The 15,677-nt window shown below is 40.7% G+C and overlaps 1 protein-coding gene across 8 annotated transcripts in view; it reads right to left on the bottom strand.

Annotated features, from left to right (window-relative positions):
- INPP4A (inositol polyphosphate-4-phosphatase type I A) overlaps positions 1-15,677 on the bottom strand; it is a 105,046-nt gene that overhangs the window by 58,161 nt on the left and 31,208 nt on the right. For 6 of the 8 annotated variants that reach the window (XM_044433497.1, XM_044433521.1, XM_044433506.1 and 3 more), the window contains exons 2-3: positions 8,672-8,851; positions 1,231-1,301 (exon numbers count right to left, since the gene is read on the bottom strand). The gene's annotated coding sequence lies outside the window, so the exon portion shown is untranslated. Of the gene's footprint in view, positions 1-1,230; positions 1,302-6,367; positions 6,506-8,671; positions 8,852-15,677 lie in introns of those variants that run through there. The other 2 variants (XM_044433481.1, XM_044433490.1) reach the window with 2 other exon arrangements.

Genomic DNA, 15,677 nt, shown 5'->3' on the forward strand with positions numbered 1-15,677 from the left:
GTTAATACTGTAATCCTACAGGCTGCTCTGTTAAAATTTTTATCTTGCTAGTACAATCTTAGGTAAACTTGACACAACCTGAAACTGTCTTTAAGTCAATGAAAAAGAAAGCTGCCCGAGGCTTATGCGAATAGGGCGGCATATAAGTTCTCCAAATAAATAAATAAATAACTTGGGGTAGGAATCTTGAATTTAGGAGTTTGGAACTGGAGTCACTGGTTCTGTGGACACTAAGGTGGATCGGGAAAGCAGGTGCCCATCAAGAAGCTACTGCTTCCATTTTAGAGGAACTGTGGTTGAGCATATTCTCCAAACCCAAATGATGATTACTTTTAACTCTAGTTGGTTAAAACAAGTCACCCTCTCAAAACTATAGTTTGAAGTTGGCATGTTTCCGCAAAACAAAGGATTGGATTTGGATAATCACAAGAAGCAGCACTGATTGTCTAAAATTGAAGAAAGTTGTTCAAACTGCTGAGAAGGAGAAGGGCAGGAAGCACACAAACTCTAAGTACACTGTAGCTCATTCTTGTAATGCTAAATTATGGCTGAATGTGTCATCTGAACAAGGTCAGTTATGACCTAGAGATCAAAATGTTTCTTGATCACCCATATGATCAAGAGAGCCAGTGCGGTGTAGTGGTTAAGAGCATGGGACTGGGACTCAGGCGATCTGAGTTCGAGTCCCCGCTCGGCCATGGAGCCAACTGGGTGACTTTGGGCCAGTCACAGGCTCTCAGCCCAACCTACCTCACAGGGTTGTTGTTGGGGGGATAAGATGGAGGAGGAGAATGATGTAAGCTGCCTTGAGCCCTTTGCAGGAAAAAGGCAGGATATAAATCAATCAATCAATCAATCAATATGAAAGAAATCCAGTGATGTTCTAGGCTGTGGGATGCCCAAAACCTTTCTGACACCCCACTTCTACACAAAGCTTCAAATTGCCTTTCTCTAGAAATGTTTTGAGATTTCTCTGACTGCTGACCACAAACTCAAAATTGTTCCATCTTCCTAGGCATGGTCTTCAGGTAGATATGCACTGAGCTTTTGGTGGCCTAGATGATCTGCTGTATATATTACATATTCAGATATCATCCATGTCACACCAAAGTTAAAGAAAGGCTTTTACTAATACTGCAACCCATGAGATTAGTAAATCAAAAAAGGAATCATGTTCCATCAATTTTCATAATCCATAAGGCATTTTATATCAAACACTTTTATACTTACAGGGGTCGATTATCTTCTTGGGTAAGACTTGCATGGTATTGAAATTTTTAGAAGCAGATTTATTTTCTCATCTGAAAAAAGACACATCCAATTATTCTGAAAAATCATGCAACAGTGCTATTGATTTTAAGTGCACCCTTCTGTTTAGACTTCTAATTGTAGCTGATGGGATAGCCAATGTGAACTTAACTGCTGCAATCACTTTAGGTGATAACAATTTCAAAGAGATTCAGTTTTTAGAAGCGTCTTAATTTTAAAGCCATCCTATTTCAGAAAGGGCAGCAAATAGCTATAACATCAATGAACATACGTGTAGTGGGAATTGTATCAAATTATTTCTTAGTAAGAAGTAAAGGAAAGCTGAAAGAGAGCTTTATGCTCAGATACTTACTAATTTTCTAAGATTACGGATTAAAAAACAAATTGCTCCAAAACCTCTACTGTAATTTGAAGATACTTGTTAGCAGCACTAAAAAATGGTTGTACAAGCTATTATTTCCAGAACAGTTATTTATAAGGAAATTCTGAGCTCAGGGAGGCTGCCAGGACCTCCAGGAGTCACTCATTTCCAGAAGCTGACATTAAGAGCAATTATCGGGGATGCCCAGATGGGGCTGGTCAATGGACGGGTTTGGGCAAGCCAAGCCCAGTATTTCTGCGCTTCCACAGGAGTCCTGACTTAATACGCTGGAACTGGCCTCCCAGCGGAACAATTTGTCAGACGTCTCACGTCTCCTGAATGAAGGAGAGGGATGCTGGCCTATGTGACCAATCCCTTCCCACTACCTGCTTAGGACCACCTGCTGCCCCAGGGTTTATTTTTTTAATGGAAAAACCCTGCTCTCTATAGCAGCTGTAGAATGCCAAACAGATCAAAATTAGTTTGTTTCCCCTTTCAGTGCTCTGCACCTGTTCTGAACACCACTGCTGTAACCTGTAAAAAGTGAAATACGGCACACAGGGAGATGTCAGGGTAATAGAGGCTTGTTTTTCTATTTTGAACTGACTTGGAAACCAGGTAGGTTTCAAAAAACTTGTCCAAGAACAGACACAGATATTCGAAAGCCTAGCTGTATACAGAGTAAACAGGAAGTAAATGCTGGTTTTATAGAAGTGCTGTACAGATGTCCCAAAGGACTCTCTGCCACTTGAAACATACTCTTTTGATGCCCAACTGAAAATAATTAACTTCAAGAAACTCATTCTGTTCGTGGAGCTGGATCTAACATCTGATCTATTATCAGTCACTGAATTCGAAAATAACTGCAAGTTACTATGCTGGCCAGTGATTCAGCGATCTTTGCAGATGGAGACTGTGTACATGCATTTATCTGACAAATTTATAGTCCACTTGCTTTTTTTAATTTGCTTGTTAACTGCTTTAATTGAAATTCATTTCAGACAAATAAATATGCCTACAACCATTAGTAAGTATTCATTAAGGAAATAAATACAGTATCAACACAAGTAAGTTTCTGTGCTATTACTAGGAGAATGGAAGCAAAGCTTAGTTTAACTTGGAATGCTTCCAGATGAGGCTGTTATCATGCAAATTGTTCTGCCTTATTCATGGAATTTTATGGAGGTGATCCAAATGATGACCCATTTTTCTGACTTTTTATTTCCAGAAAAGAAATCCATTAAGAAATAATTCAAGAAGTAGGCAACTTCTGTCCCTGAAGATATCTTGGCTTACAAGTCCTATTAGCCCTCAGTGGTGAGGGATCATGGAAGTTACATGGGGCTACAAGTTGCTCAGCCCTGCCCAAGAAGCTGCACGGATTACTCATTAATTAGGCTCCACTAAATACTGTTGTTGTGATGCTTAAAGCTCTAATTAGGGACAGGGATGGAGCAGCCTCCAAATGTAGTGAGATAGCAATTCCCATCAACTCTCCATATTCGCTATGCTCCCAGAGGCTGATGTGAGCTACAATAAAGCCGCATCTAGAGGGTCATGTCCCTGCCCTAAATGGTCCAGGTCTAAGCCATGTGAAGATCCAGTACCTCCAGCAAGCTTCAAGATCTGCTCAAAGACTCTTTCACATATCCTTTAATGGCCGAAGAACAGTCAACGGTTCAGACTTATGGCCTTCCTTCTTAGGATAGCCAGGTACTGAAGGCTCAGCTCAAGATCAGGTGAGGTGAGGCCTGTGTGAGCAAGAATGGCACCCGGAGCTCCCGCTGGCAGAGACCAGCAGCTCAGTTTGCAGTCTGAAGAACCTGGAACATGGGGAACTTGAAAAAGAGGGCAACAGCCTGAAAACTCAAGTCAAAATCTTGAGATATGACAAACCTATCATTAATGCTGGCACTCTCCTTGTGGAACGTTCTCCTACAGGGAACCTATTTAGCTCAATCCTTTTTGTCCTTTGGGAAACTTGTGATCCTTGTCCAGTTTTGTTGTGGGTTGAAATGGGTTCATGCCAATAGTGAATCTTCTAGCTGAAGAGGGGTTAGGGAAAAGGAGGCAAGACTGAAGTGGTGATTCTAACAGAGTCTGAAGGTGCATGCTGTAAACTCACAGGAGCTTGTCATATTTTGAGGGGGGTTTTAGTGTTTGCAGCATACTAACAGTTCTTGCCTTACACCTGAATGTATGTTGGAACTGGATTTAAAATTTACTACTTTCTAATTAACATTATCATTATATATTATCATTGTATATCATTATAATCTATGCCTCCAGAATAAAACATTTTGCTTACACCATTAACACAGCAGAAGCGATTCCCAATATAACTAAGTGAAACTGTCTACTTAGCGAATGAGCATTTTTCACTTTGCTGTAAATCCAGAATATGAGTTTATCCTTGCCGGATGGATGATTTAAAGAAATAGTGCGAAGAAAAAAATCACTAGCTCGTTTTTAATCAGAAAGATCTTTCCTCATTTTAAAGGAGTGTATTCTTTTATATGACACTCAAAGTGCTTTAATAGGAGAGTTCAAGTATTTCCAGAATTAAAAGTAATCACCATATCTCAGCTTAAGCAAAATCTGAGAAGAATTATAAGAATTATGCTAAGGAGAAATGTTTTAGAAGAGTAGTGGCATTTTTAAGAGTATCAGTTTTAGGACTACTGTCAACTTTTATAGGGCTGATGTCTTTTCTCAAGGAGGTAATCAGAATTAAGGTAAAAAGCATGGCATCAGTTTATCCCTCCTTCAAATTTTTCATAAGTTTTTTAAAAGTATAGTAATCTCTTACGTAATTTCAGAAGGCAATGCTATCCAAGAAGTACAATGTGCCTTTGCACCCGTATTTATAGAACAAACTTCCCCTCAAACCCAGTTAATTTCAGTTATAAATACAATAGTGCAGGAGTTCATTGTTTCACAACTATGTTTTCCCCCTTCATGCCTTCTAATACTCAGGACATATTATCTGAGTTATGGCATTTCAAACATTCAAGATATATTTAGTCATGGGGAGTGGGGGGGTCCTCTAATAAAAGAGATATTCAGCTTGGAAATCTCATGATTGAAATGGAACATACTAGTCTTTGGTTCACACAGAACAATGAGACAGAAAGTGCATAGTTCTGGTTTCCCATTCACAAGTTGCATATTGATACATGCAGCCTCTTTGTTTCCACTTGACAGGCTAAACCTTAATGCTTTGCGCAAACCAAGACTCCTGGCTTGCTGTGTCCTCTAGAAGCCAAAAGCACAAACCAGAGTTAGTTCTTGGCTCCCAGATCTTGGCTTGCACAACAGCAGAGCCCCATGATACCCTTTTGTAATTCCTTCTGCACTCTTGACCATTAGACATGCTGACTGGGGTTGCTACAAGTTGAAGTTCAAAACATCTGGAAAGTACCAGGTTAAGCTGCTCCAAACCTCCCTTTACTATCTATACCTCTCTTCCTCACTGAGAAGCCCAGCATGATCTTCACCGAACTAGCATGTTATGATTTGAGACTATCCCAGGCATCTACTGGCTAGTATCTGTGTCATCAATCATACATAGTGACACCTGCCACGTCCTCCAAGCCTATACTATGTAGACAAACTATTATAAAACACATTTAAGTATTCCTCTTTATGTCTCTCTAAGAACAATCTCCACCATACCAATTCCACATAAGTGTTCCCACAGCTTTGTTTAAAAGTTAAAGCTGAAAGTAGTCGTTCCTCTATACTCCTCACTAGTGAGACCTCATCTGGAATACTGTGTCCAATTCTGGGCACCAAGATTTAAGAGAGATGCAAGAAAATTAGAAAGGGTCCAGAGGAGGGCAACAAAAATGGTCCAGGAATGGAAACACTGCCCGATGAGGAAAGACTAAGGGAAGTGGGCATGTTCAGCCTTGAGAAGATTGGGGGATGGGGACATGATATCCCTCCATAAGTACCTCAAAGGCTGTCACAAAGAGCAAGGTCAAGGTCTCTTCTAGTAGGACACAGAATAATCAATTCAAGTTGCGACAACCCAGGTTCAGGCTGGACATCAGGAAAAGCTTCCTCACTGTCAGAGCAATATGACAGTGGAACCAGCTGCCTAGAGAGGTGGTGGGCTCTCTCACACTAGAGACATTCAAGAAGAAACTGGACAGGCATCTGAGTAGGATGGTGTAACTTGGTGACCTGCAACAGCAGGGGGCTGGACCCTTCCAACTCTACTATTCTATGATTCTATAATCAGGGGCAAAATCCTCTCCTCTAGCAGGGTATGCAGCTGCTGCTGTGCACTCCCGGAGCAGGACTAGCCCATCCGGCCAGTCATTCCCCTTGTGCGTTCTTTCGAGGCCAGGTGTTTACACGAATCCCCCTAGTGTGCAAATCTGAAACCGGTCCTTATGGGGGAAAGCCTCATGCTTAAATACAAGAATCAATTACTCAATAACTCCATTCTGACTTGCTACTTTTCAGGCACCTTAAGAAAGCATCTTTAACCTGTCAGGTACAAATTATAAGTGCTGATAAGCTGGCTCCAGGGGACCTGTTCAGAAATACCATGTCTTAACAGAGGCAGAAACAGAGGCAGAAGAGACAGAAAAAGATGCCCAAGTTTGAAGCTTTGAAATCTATCAGTTCCCCCTATTAAGAGCAAGTGTTCTGTGAAACATTATATTATGCAATATGCATTGCTCCTATTTTCATAGACTTCACCCTAGAGGCAGTCTGTTGGCTCACCTGGCAAACAAAATCTACCACATGGGATGCAAGGCAGAAGCTAAACTCCACTTCCTAGGAAATGGCTGGGCAATTTTCTCTAAGTAGCCAAACTGAAATCCCTTTGGGCCTTTGAAAAGGTTGTCACTGTTGTTTTGGCTGGAAAAGATCAGACAAACATCATACTCTGAGCATTCCTAAGTTTAGAACCCACCTAGATGTCCCAGATAAATAGGTAAGACAGCATTTGAGAGGGGTACTTATTTTCTTTTCCACTATGTAGTTTGATACTCATCTCCCCCTGTTGGTATGTTTCCTGATCCTTAAAATAGTATTACATTTCGTATTACACTTGGAGACTTGTTTTGGGAAATAACCTCACAATTCAGAGGTGACCACCCACCCACCCACCCACCCACCCACAAGCCTAGCTTGTTTGAAGGAAAGAGGCAAGGGAAAGCTAAGGAAAACTTCTTACTAGCGGCTACTGGGGGGGGGGGGGGGCACAGCTCTCGCACAAATCCCCTCCCAGTTTTCTTCATAGGAAGATGATGGTAGTAAAGCCAGTTATAAAGGAAAGCAGAATTGACCAGGAGTTGGGTCAAAGTTTGAATCAAAACTCTCCATTCCTCCTGGTGGGCCAGAGCTCCCATTGGCTATAGCTTGGCTATGTTCTTATCCCTGTCCAGCATGGGAGCAGATCTGACTTATTTTCCAAGTTGCTTATTGACATTAATCCTGAGTCCCTTGGCTTGCATGCAACAGAAAGCTCTGTAATCAAAATAAGAAAGGATCTTTGTACCAGAACCAGGGTACAATGTAGCTGGTGGTAGTGTGCAAGGAGGAAGGGCGAAGGACAAAAGACTCAACTCCAATACTCATTCCTGGCTTCAAGAGGCCTTATGAATCCTCAAAACAATTATCTAAACTAGACAAATTATTATTATTATTATTATTATAACATTTCTATGCCGCCCCTTGCCGAAACCTCGGGGCGGCTTACAACACGATAAAATACAATGAAATACAATAGCACATAATAAATTACCATTAATTACAAAATACAAAAAATACATTGATTTACAAATATAAGATTAAAATTATCAGTATAAATTAAGTAAATAAAAATATAGGAGGAGAAAGAGAAGGAAGAAGAAGTTGCCCTGGCCAGATCATATGTTTTAACAATTAAAATGATGTTTAAATAAAAAGGTCTTTACCTGGCGCCGAAAAACCAGTAACGACGGTGCCAGGCGGACCTCTTTGGGGAGTGAATTCCATAGGTTGGGTGCCACCGCAGAGAAAGCCCTCCTCCGAGTACTTACTCTCCTAATTTCTTTCATGGAGGGTTCCCGGAGAAGGGACTCTCCCGCAGATCTCAAAGGGCGGTCGGGCATATACGGACGTAAGCGCTCGTTCACAAATGGGTACCTAAGAGAACTTTATCCAAAACACTTTCTCTTTCCTTATGTTTTCAAGCACTCCAAGTCTCCAATACCAACTTAGTTGCAGCCACAAGAGGAACACCATGGAAAGGCTGCAGAAGGCTAGTTACCTGTGTCATTTAAAATAGTGCACTAAGGATTTTCAAACTTTCTGCTGACAAAAAACCTTTTCCAAGACACACCTGCTGGCTGGGACTCCCTGTCTGTCAGCCAGCAAATTACTGAGGACTGTGGGCATAGTCTAGGGTACACATGCAGTTCCATCGGGATATAAACACCCTGTGTGTATTTGGGATGGGGCACTAGAACACACCTAACACAACCTTCTGACTACATAATATCCCTGCAGTCTCTTTCAGGAAAACTGATTTACCATTATGGATCTTACCCTGACCCAACCTTGGTAAGCTTCCAAAGAATTTTGGAGGTATCCCAGAATGCAGTTTGAAAACTACTGCTGTAAACAATAATAGGTTTTGGCAATAGGTACCCTCACAATAAAAAAGTGCCCATTGGCTATGCCGTGGTTTGTCTTAAATGAAATTTTAATGTTTTCTGGAATTCCACAATAGCATCTTACAATAGCTGCTATTAAAGCAAAGGGACACATTCTGTCCTACCAAGAGAAGTAGCAGTGTAAGTCATATCATGCAACGGGAAAGATTTCAAGGCAAATTGTTTCCAGTAATTATGGGAGCCTTTTCTATGCAAAGCCACTTCGGTGGCCAGACTGCAGGCATTTGTGGGCATTTGCAAAACTGCTCTGGAGCCCCACTCTTTAACCACTGAAAACCCCTTTCAACACACATGCCCTGTAAATTTTAATAGAAGTTGTCCCTTCCCCTAATTTGCTGTCACAGCCTTAAAGATCAGAGCTTACCTTTCTGGCTTTCAACAAAAAGGTGAAAATTGCGAGATAACTAATCCCAGATTTTGAATTTGCTTGATGTAATTGAGGAATCAGGAAATACATGCAGGCCTGGTCATGTTGTCTTAATTCACTGAGAGCGGAGATGCTCCACTCTGGCTCCTAGACTTACGTGTCTCATAAATGTAAATCCTGAAAGGAAAGGAAAAGAATCTTCTGATAAAGGATAACAGACGAACATTGTGAATGACACTGTAAAAGATCAATTCTTTAGCCTTTCACTTGCAAGCTGGACTGGACCATAGAGATCAAAAGCATGTGATTTCAATACTTCTTTGTTGGTTCTGGGAAGTTCTCTCTTGGGTGATAAACAATTCAGCAAATTCAAGAATTTAAGCAGAAACAAAAACTGCTTTAAGCCACCAAATTTAAAACCATTCCCAAGTTTGACAAAGAATCTAAAAATTACAATTCAAGACAGCCTCTCCTGGAAGTCTGCAGCGGTAGCAGCAGCAAGAGCCTTCCTGTGAACGCCTCAGACTCAGGCAGCCTTTCATAGCCATCTCCATCTGGGTTGCTCTAGAAGTTAGGAAACCTCTCAGGACTGTCGCAGGGCCATGACATATGTGCAATCGAAATATGGACATAACAGTCTACTCAGAAATTTCAGTGAAGGTTACAGAAAGTATTTTTGCTCTTACATCACTAGGGAACTGGAATGCATTGTAGCATATTAAACTGGCACAGCAAAACACAAACTATCACTTAAACCCATCAAAATACAGTGACTCTCGCACACATTCAGCAAACTCAAATGACATTATCTGTTGCTAGATTTTACCATATCAGATTGCAAATAGGGTGCTGAATACCACTCCCTTTTCCCAATAAAAATAAAATTATTACACATATAAAAGCAGCATATCTAAGATTAGCTTCAGGACTACTTTTGTTCAGCTATACACATTTGCAATGCATAGTGAATGTATGTTTTGTTTACACTGGAGAACATCCAACATGCATTCTTCCTTCTAAAGCAGGAAATAATATAGTCCAGCTATACAATTATCAGGATTGCAGGGTATTACATCAAATTCATACACAACAGAAGAATCAATTGTAATGCAAGAAAGGAATATTTTTTACTCAATGCCACATGGTCTTATTCCATGTTGCAATGATAGTTCCTCAGTGGGCACAGTGTTGAAAGCCAGGAACCTTATAAAGCAATCCAGAAATAAGAAACAGAAATATCAGATCTACATACAACAATACTGAAACTTGCTGACAATTATTTATAGATTCTCTTACTAACAAGAAAGCAACATGTCAAACAATGAAAGCTCTGCTGTAACCAAGGGATGGAACCATCCCTTCCATGCTCACTTCAGGGTTTGAGTCTAGGAACCAGACATCTGTCAATGTGGTAAGCCGAACAGCTAAAACTCCTGTATTTGAAGGGCAAGTAAAAATGACAGCAATCTGTTTAGCAGTACTAATATTTTTAATTTTCTTATTACATTTCTTCACCTCCCATCAGCTCAAAGCTCCCTGGTTTCAAACATCATATATTCAAGTGAATTTCCATTACATTTTTAATAGACTAAACAGAAGCAAAATGTGCCAGCTCTCTCTACTTAATGCTTACTGGGCATGTATATAGCGCAAGCATGCAAGGTACTAAACATATGCAGCCTCTAAAGTAGGGCAGCTCCCCTATATTACAGAAGGGGGGGGGTGAATCTGATTGCAGCATGCTCTCATGATGTACTATCCCTCAATTGTTCCAAGTTCTCTTTAAAATAATGATTTTTATAAGTCTATCATTCAGGGAGTTTAAGTTTTTACCAAGTAACCATCTACAGCTCTCCCTGGATAGGATAAAGGCCAAAATCCACTTTAGAAATGTTTAGTGCTCTGATCAATAAATATAAATGCTTCTTTCACTCTGCCAAAGACTAACGTCAAATATATCTGCAGTGCAGAATTGCTTAAAAATAGGTGCTATTGTTTACTTTTGAAACATAGCACCTTATAAGAAGTGGAGAAAATAATCTGTAACTCCCAGAGAAAGATTTCACTCTAGTTTCATACTTTATGGAGAAATGGTATGGATTATGTTTCTAAATATATAATCTCTTTTGTATGGGATCAGAGGCATTAGTAAAGAAAGCTGGGGAGTGTTCCAGTACTGCGTAATGTTTGCATATATCACTAGGCCTCATTAAGGAACCGAACCAATTACTACCATGATTGCTCCAAGAAGAGACATCCCTGAACTTTCCAAATTGCTACCCAGGGTGGTACAAACCAACCATTTCAGTTTCACGAGAGGAGAATGAGTAGATTTACATAATTAACAATCATGTGAGAGGAGCCCCAAAGAGCAACAAATCAGAGAATCTTTACAGGAAAAAGCCTTCTCTGAAATGTAGTTTTAAAAAGCTGTACCCATGAAACAGGCAACAGTGATGATGTGAAATACAGGCAACCCTTGCAAAACTACAGGGCTCCATAAATTGAGACTGGTCCTGGAAGCGAGAAAAGATTGTGCTTACTAAAGACCTTGTCCCTTCCCTGAAAAAAGAAAGAGTCTGATGCCATGCTGAACTCTTGAACACCTCCAGGGTCACATACAACTACCCAGTCAAGTCCCAGTTCTCGAGTTCCTTGCTGGAAGAGTAGAGAAATGGTTCATTAAGTGCCATGAAGCATCTGGTCAGCAAAACTGGACAGGCGAGTTCTTCTGTTCCCCTTCCAGCTCTGGGCTGAGATGAGGCGGGTGTGATTCTCTTGCATTAGGCTGCAAGATAACTGAAAGCAAACTGACATCTTTTTGCTTTCTGAGCAACTCTTAAGATTCAGTGCAAAGTGCAAACCCTAACCTTGGCCCTTCCTTCCCCAGAGCATCAAGAAAATGGGGCCAGCTGACAAACCTACTTACAGACTTCCTGATGAGCTTACCAATTACATTTTAAGGTACTGCTCCAGAGTATTATTGCTACCAAGGGTAAAAGCTGCTACTCACAAACCAAAAGTACCATTTAAGGTAATGTACTGTGTACAATGCAGTGGCAAAAATGCATATCCTGTCTCTGTGACTGCTTTCATTGCTGAAGCTGTGCCAATGCAGAAAAAACACATGTAGCGTTTCAAAGCTGAAATAGGCCCAATCCTATTCATGCTGATTCACAAGCAAGCCCTGTGATGCCTGCTCTTCAGGAAGCACACAGGAGATTTGCAGCCTGAGGCTCAGTCATGTTCCCTCCAAACATCACTTTTCATCAGTCTGCCTTTCAAATCAGACTCCAAACTTGGCAGCATCTCGCCTGCACATTTTATGGACTGAGCAGAGGGAACTGCAAGGTGTAGATCAGAAATGGAAGAGTATATTAAAGCACACGGGCATGCATATTTTTCATTAGTAATGCAACAGCATATCCTACACTTCGAACTAATCCTCTTAAGGATTCTTAAAGTAGAAAAATAAATATAAAACATTTGCTAAGGTACTCATGCATTTTCCCAGGAAATATAAAAAGTAATGTCATTTGCCACACATTAGAACAGAGTATAGGGCATAGTATCAATGCCTGAAGGCCTTGCTTACCATAATCAGATCTCAACTGTAATTAGATCTCAGCTCCATTAATAACATTTTCTGTAAAAGATAGTATGGAGATGTACCTTGTATGCTGAGCATCTTCCATTTCCCATACAGAGGTGCATCAGCTCTGTATTGACCATTTGTAGTGGAAAAAGAGCTAGAGCCTAACACTGCAATGAGCACAACCATGGAGTTCACTGGCTAGCATTCCTGGCCTCTTCCATTTGTGGGGAGAAGAACAAAATACTCCCCAAGCAACAGGGATCATCCCTGTAAGAATATCTGATCAACATACTAGATGCATATATTATTAAGACAATTCCTTGTTTCCTGGCATTCCACTGTAACCCATTAGCCCTTTCAGAAACATGAATCCCAGCCTCATTAAGGAGCTGTGACATTTGATGGCCCAGAGCATGAAGCTACAGAATGCATGTACGGGTCATGACTAACCTGGAACAGCAAGACAAACTTAAACCTGGCTCTACGTTATTTCCCAGCTTTCAGAATGACCTCTGCTACTGTCTCAACTCTATTGATAGTAAAGATCTAATATAACTCATTGATTAATCCCATGATTTTGTCATATTTTAAATACTATGCATTTCTATTTTCCATGTTCACCTAGCATTACATACATTGTCTCAGTAATTTTCACACAACTCTGCTAAACAAAGCCAGTATTTTTATCCTCATATTGCAGATGGAGTAAATAATAGCTTGCCTAAAGCTACCTTGCGAGTTTAGGATTGAGATGAGCTTTGGACTAGAACTCCATGGCTTGCAAACAGTATTCTGCCTCAGCTCTTTGTTAGGTGCCTGAAGAATGCCCATTATTATCAATCATGTCTGGAAACCATAAGAAAAACAGCCAAAGCAGACCTGCTAATTACTCTTGACTTAAACGGGCAATGTAGGAGAGATAAAAAGTGCTGAGGAAACAAAACTTTCTGTGCAGTGATTAAAGGTAAAGTGGCACATCTTATTTTCTGCATCTTTATATCAAGCCAAATAAATACATTATTGTAATAGGAGAATGAATAGAGGCAGCAGGAACCAGAATGGAATGATGGTGGAGTTAATGATGACATCTTATTTAAATGCTATAGAACTAAGTGGGGTAAACATGTGAGGAGGATGCTTATTTAGATATACGGACTGCTTGTATTCATGTATGTATGTGAAATGAAAGCATTAAAACCTCCTCCCTGTGTTCTCATTGCTTGCTTGTCTTTCCTCTTGTCGCTCATATCAAGGGAGATAGCAATCAATTCTGTATACTGACATTTCATGATATGAATTCCCCCCTTTTTGCTTCATTGTTGCTCTGTTGCAAATAAAAAAAGTTTTAAGAAGTGGGGGCAAGAAAGTACTAAATATTGCTTAGTATTGCTTAGTATCAAGCAATCATTCTGAACCCAGTGTCAGAGTCTCTTTACTAATGGCGAGAATGTCTTACCAGGAGCCACAGGGAAGACGGAATCGCCTTGAACCCCGGCTTTTTATTGGTGAGATCAGTCACTTACGACAGCACGCTAGCAGGTAGTGGTCTCCACCACCAACTACAAGTTTTTAGAACATACACAGAGTGTTTTATAGATTCTGAGTCACATGGGTCCAGCAGCTGGGCAGTTGATGCTGAAATAAGGGGAACACAATTAGAAGGTGAGAGGTCTGCAGAGAAAGGCAGGTGATTGCAGGATGTTATCATAATGATCGCTGAGGCACAGGGATTAGGGTGAGTCTTGACATGCAAAGGGTGACTGCAATGCTGTTAACCTCGCAGCCTTATCAGCAAAACAACAGCCCCGGCAGCCTCTAGGCAAGCTATCAGTTCCCACTTCTTAAACTAACAGCAAATGCCACAAACAGTAACCTGGCTTGGAAACGGGGTGCTTTCGGAGAAAGGGGTGCAGATTTGATTTTATATCACAAAGGCACATATAAGCATTCCTTTTCTGCCAGGATTTATCTGAATTTTCCCAACACCAATATGGCCACCAAGCTTTCTATAACATGGGGAGCCATAGATAAGTATTCCTGTTTCGTTTCCTAGGATACGCACTGCCTGTTAGCCATGAAACAATCTGTAAATCATTCCTAACAGTGCTGAGACTGCTTAGCCAAAAGTGACAATGCAACAAAGACAGGCATCATCGGATGAAAAGGAAAGAAATGTGAAATCCTGCTCTGTACTAACATATTCCCTTATTTGGACCTAACAGTCGTTCTTGTCTTGAAATTTCTAATTACAAACAGGAGCTGGTCCTGCTCTGTGAAGCCTCTGCAATTTCAGTCCTACTTATATTTTAAACATCTGCTACAGTAAGCAATTTAACATTAGCATTTTTTTTTTTTTTTGCTTTTGCCTGTGCTATTCCACCTGATCCAGCAAATATGAGTACCAGCTACCAGTGTGAGGGCTGCTTCAAATGCGATGGGCTTGCATTTCCAAAAAGGATAACAGAAATTCAAGAATCACATGACCAAATTCAATAGAGTGTAACAACTTTCTTGATTTTGTAGCCTGTCCTATTCATTTGGAAGGAACTGCTTCAGAAAGAAATAATCGGAAGACATATTGCTATGATTCTACGAAAGAGACCTTCACACTAAAAATGTTTATGAAAATACTTACAACCTGCTAAGAAATTGAAATAAGATATGCATTAACTATAGCAATGCACTGAAAAAACTATCCACTTGCATGCAGCAACTGTAGTTCAATAGACATCAGTTCAACAGCAGTCAAGATTTCCCTTATATCATCTTTTCCCGCACTGAGATCGATGGAGCACTTCAAAGAATGCCCTCCCCTAAGTAGCCTCCATTTATGTACCATCATGATCCCCAGGTCTTTTTAATATCCTGTTCACAAGAAAGGACATGCTTTCTGGCTTCTACAGGCTTTGTACAGCGCTTCCTTCAAAAGCTCCTTAACAACCTGGCTAGTGTGTTTGCTAAGCAGTCTGACACATGAATAACGTCAACTCTAGCTAGGCAAGACCATCAAATCCAGTTTCCAACCCTAAAGGTAAAAGTCCCAAGCAGAAAGAAGCTGAGAAACTGTACGCTGCTTTTAAAAATAAATTGAAACGTGAAATGAGCTTAACTTCTTTATCAAGATCCTAACTCACCCAAACAGTTTACAGGTGATGGAGGACACAACCAGGACTTCTTGCAAGAACTTGACTGACATTGCCTCCCAGCTCTCTGCATGAAGACACAGAACATCTCAAAGAGCCCTGCTGTTTCTCTGAGCTGGACCCTTTCCAGGCAGGGAAATTCAAACTGATCAATCAATACTCAGGGAGGATTTCAGCATGCATCCTCCAGGTCAGGTTCCCAACCAGGTGCCCTCCAGATGCTTTGGTCTACATTTCTCCAGATGCTGGCTATGGAGATCTCAGA

The sequence above is a fragment of the Varanus komodoensis genome, unplaced genomic scaffold, assembly GCF_004798865.1.
Source record: "Varanus komodoensis strain SLA01 unplaced genomic scaffold, ASM479886v1 scaffold1, whole genome shotgun sequence".
In the NCBI taxonomy this organism is placed as follows: domain Eukaryota; kingdom Metazoa; phylum Chordata; class Lepidosauria; order Squamata; family Varanidae; genus Varanus; species Varanus komodoensis.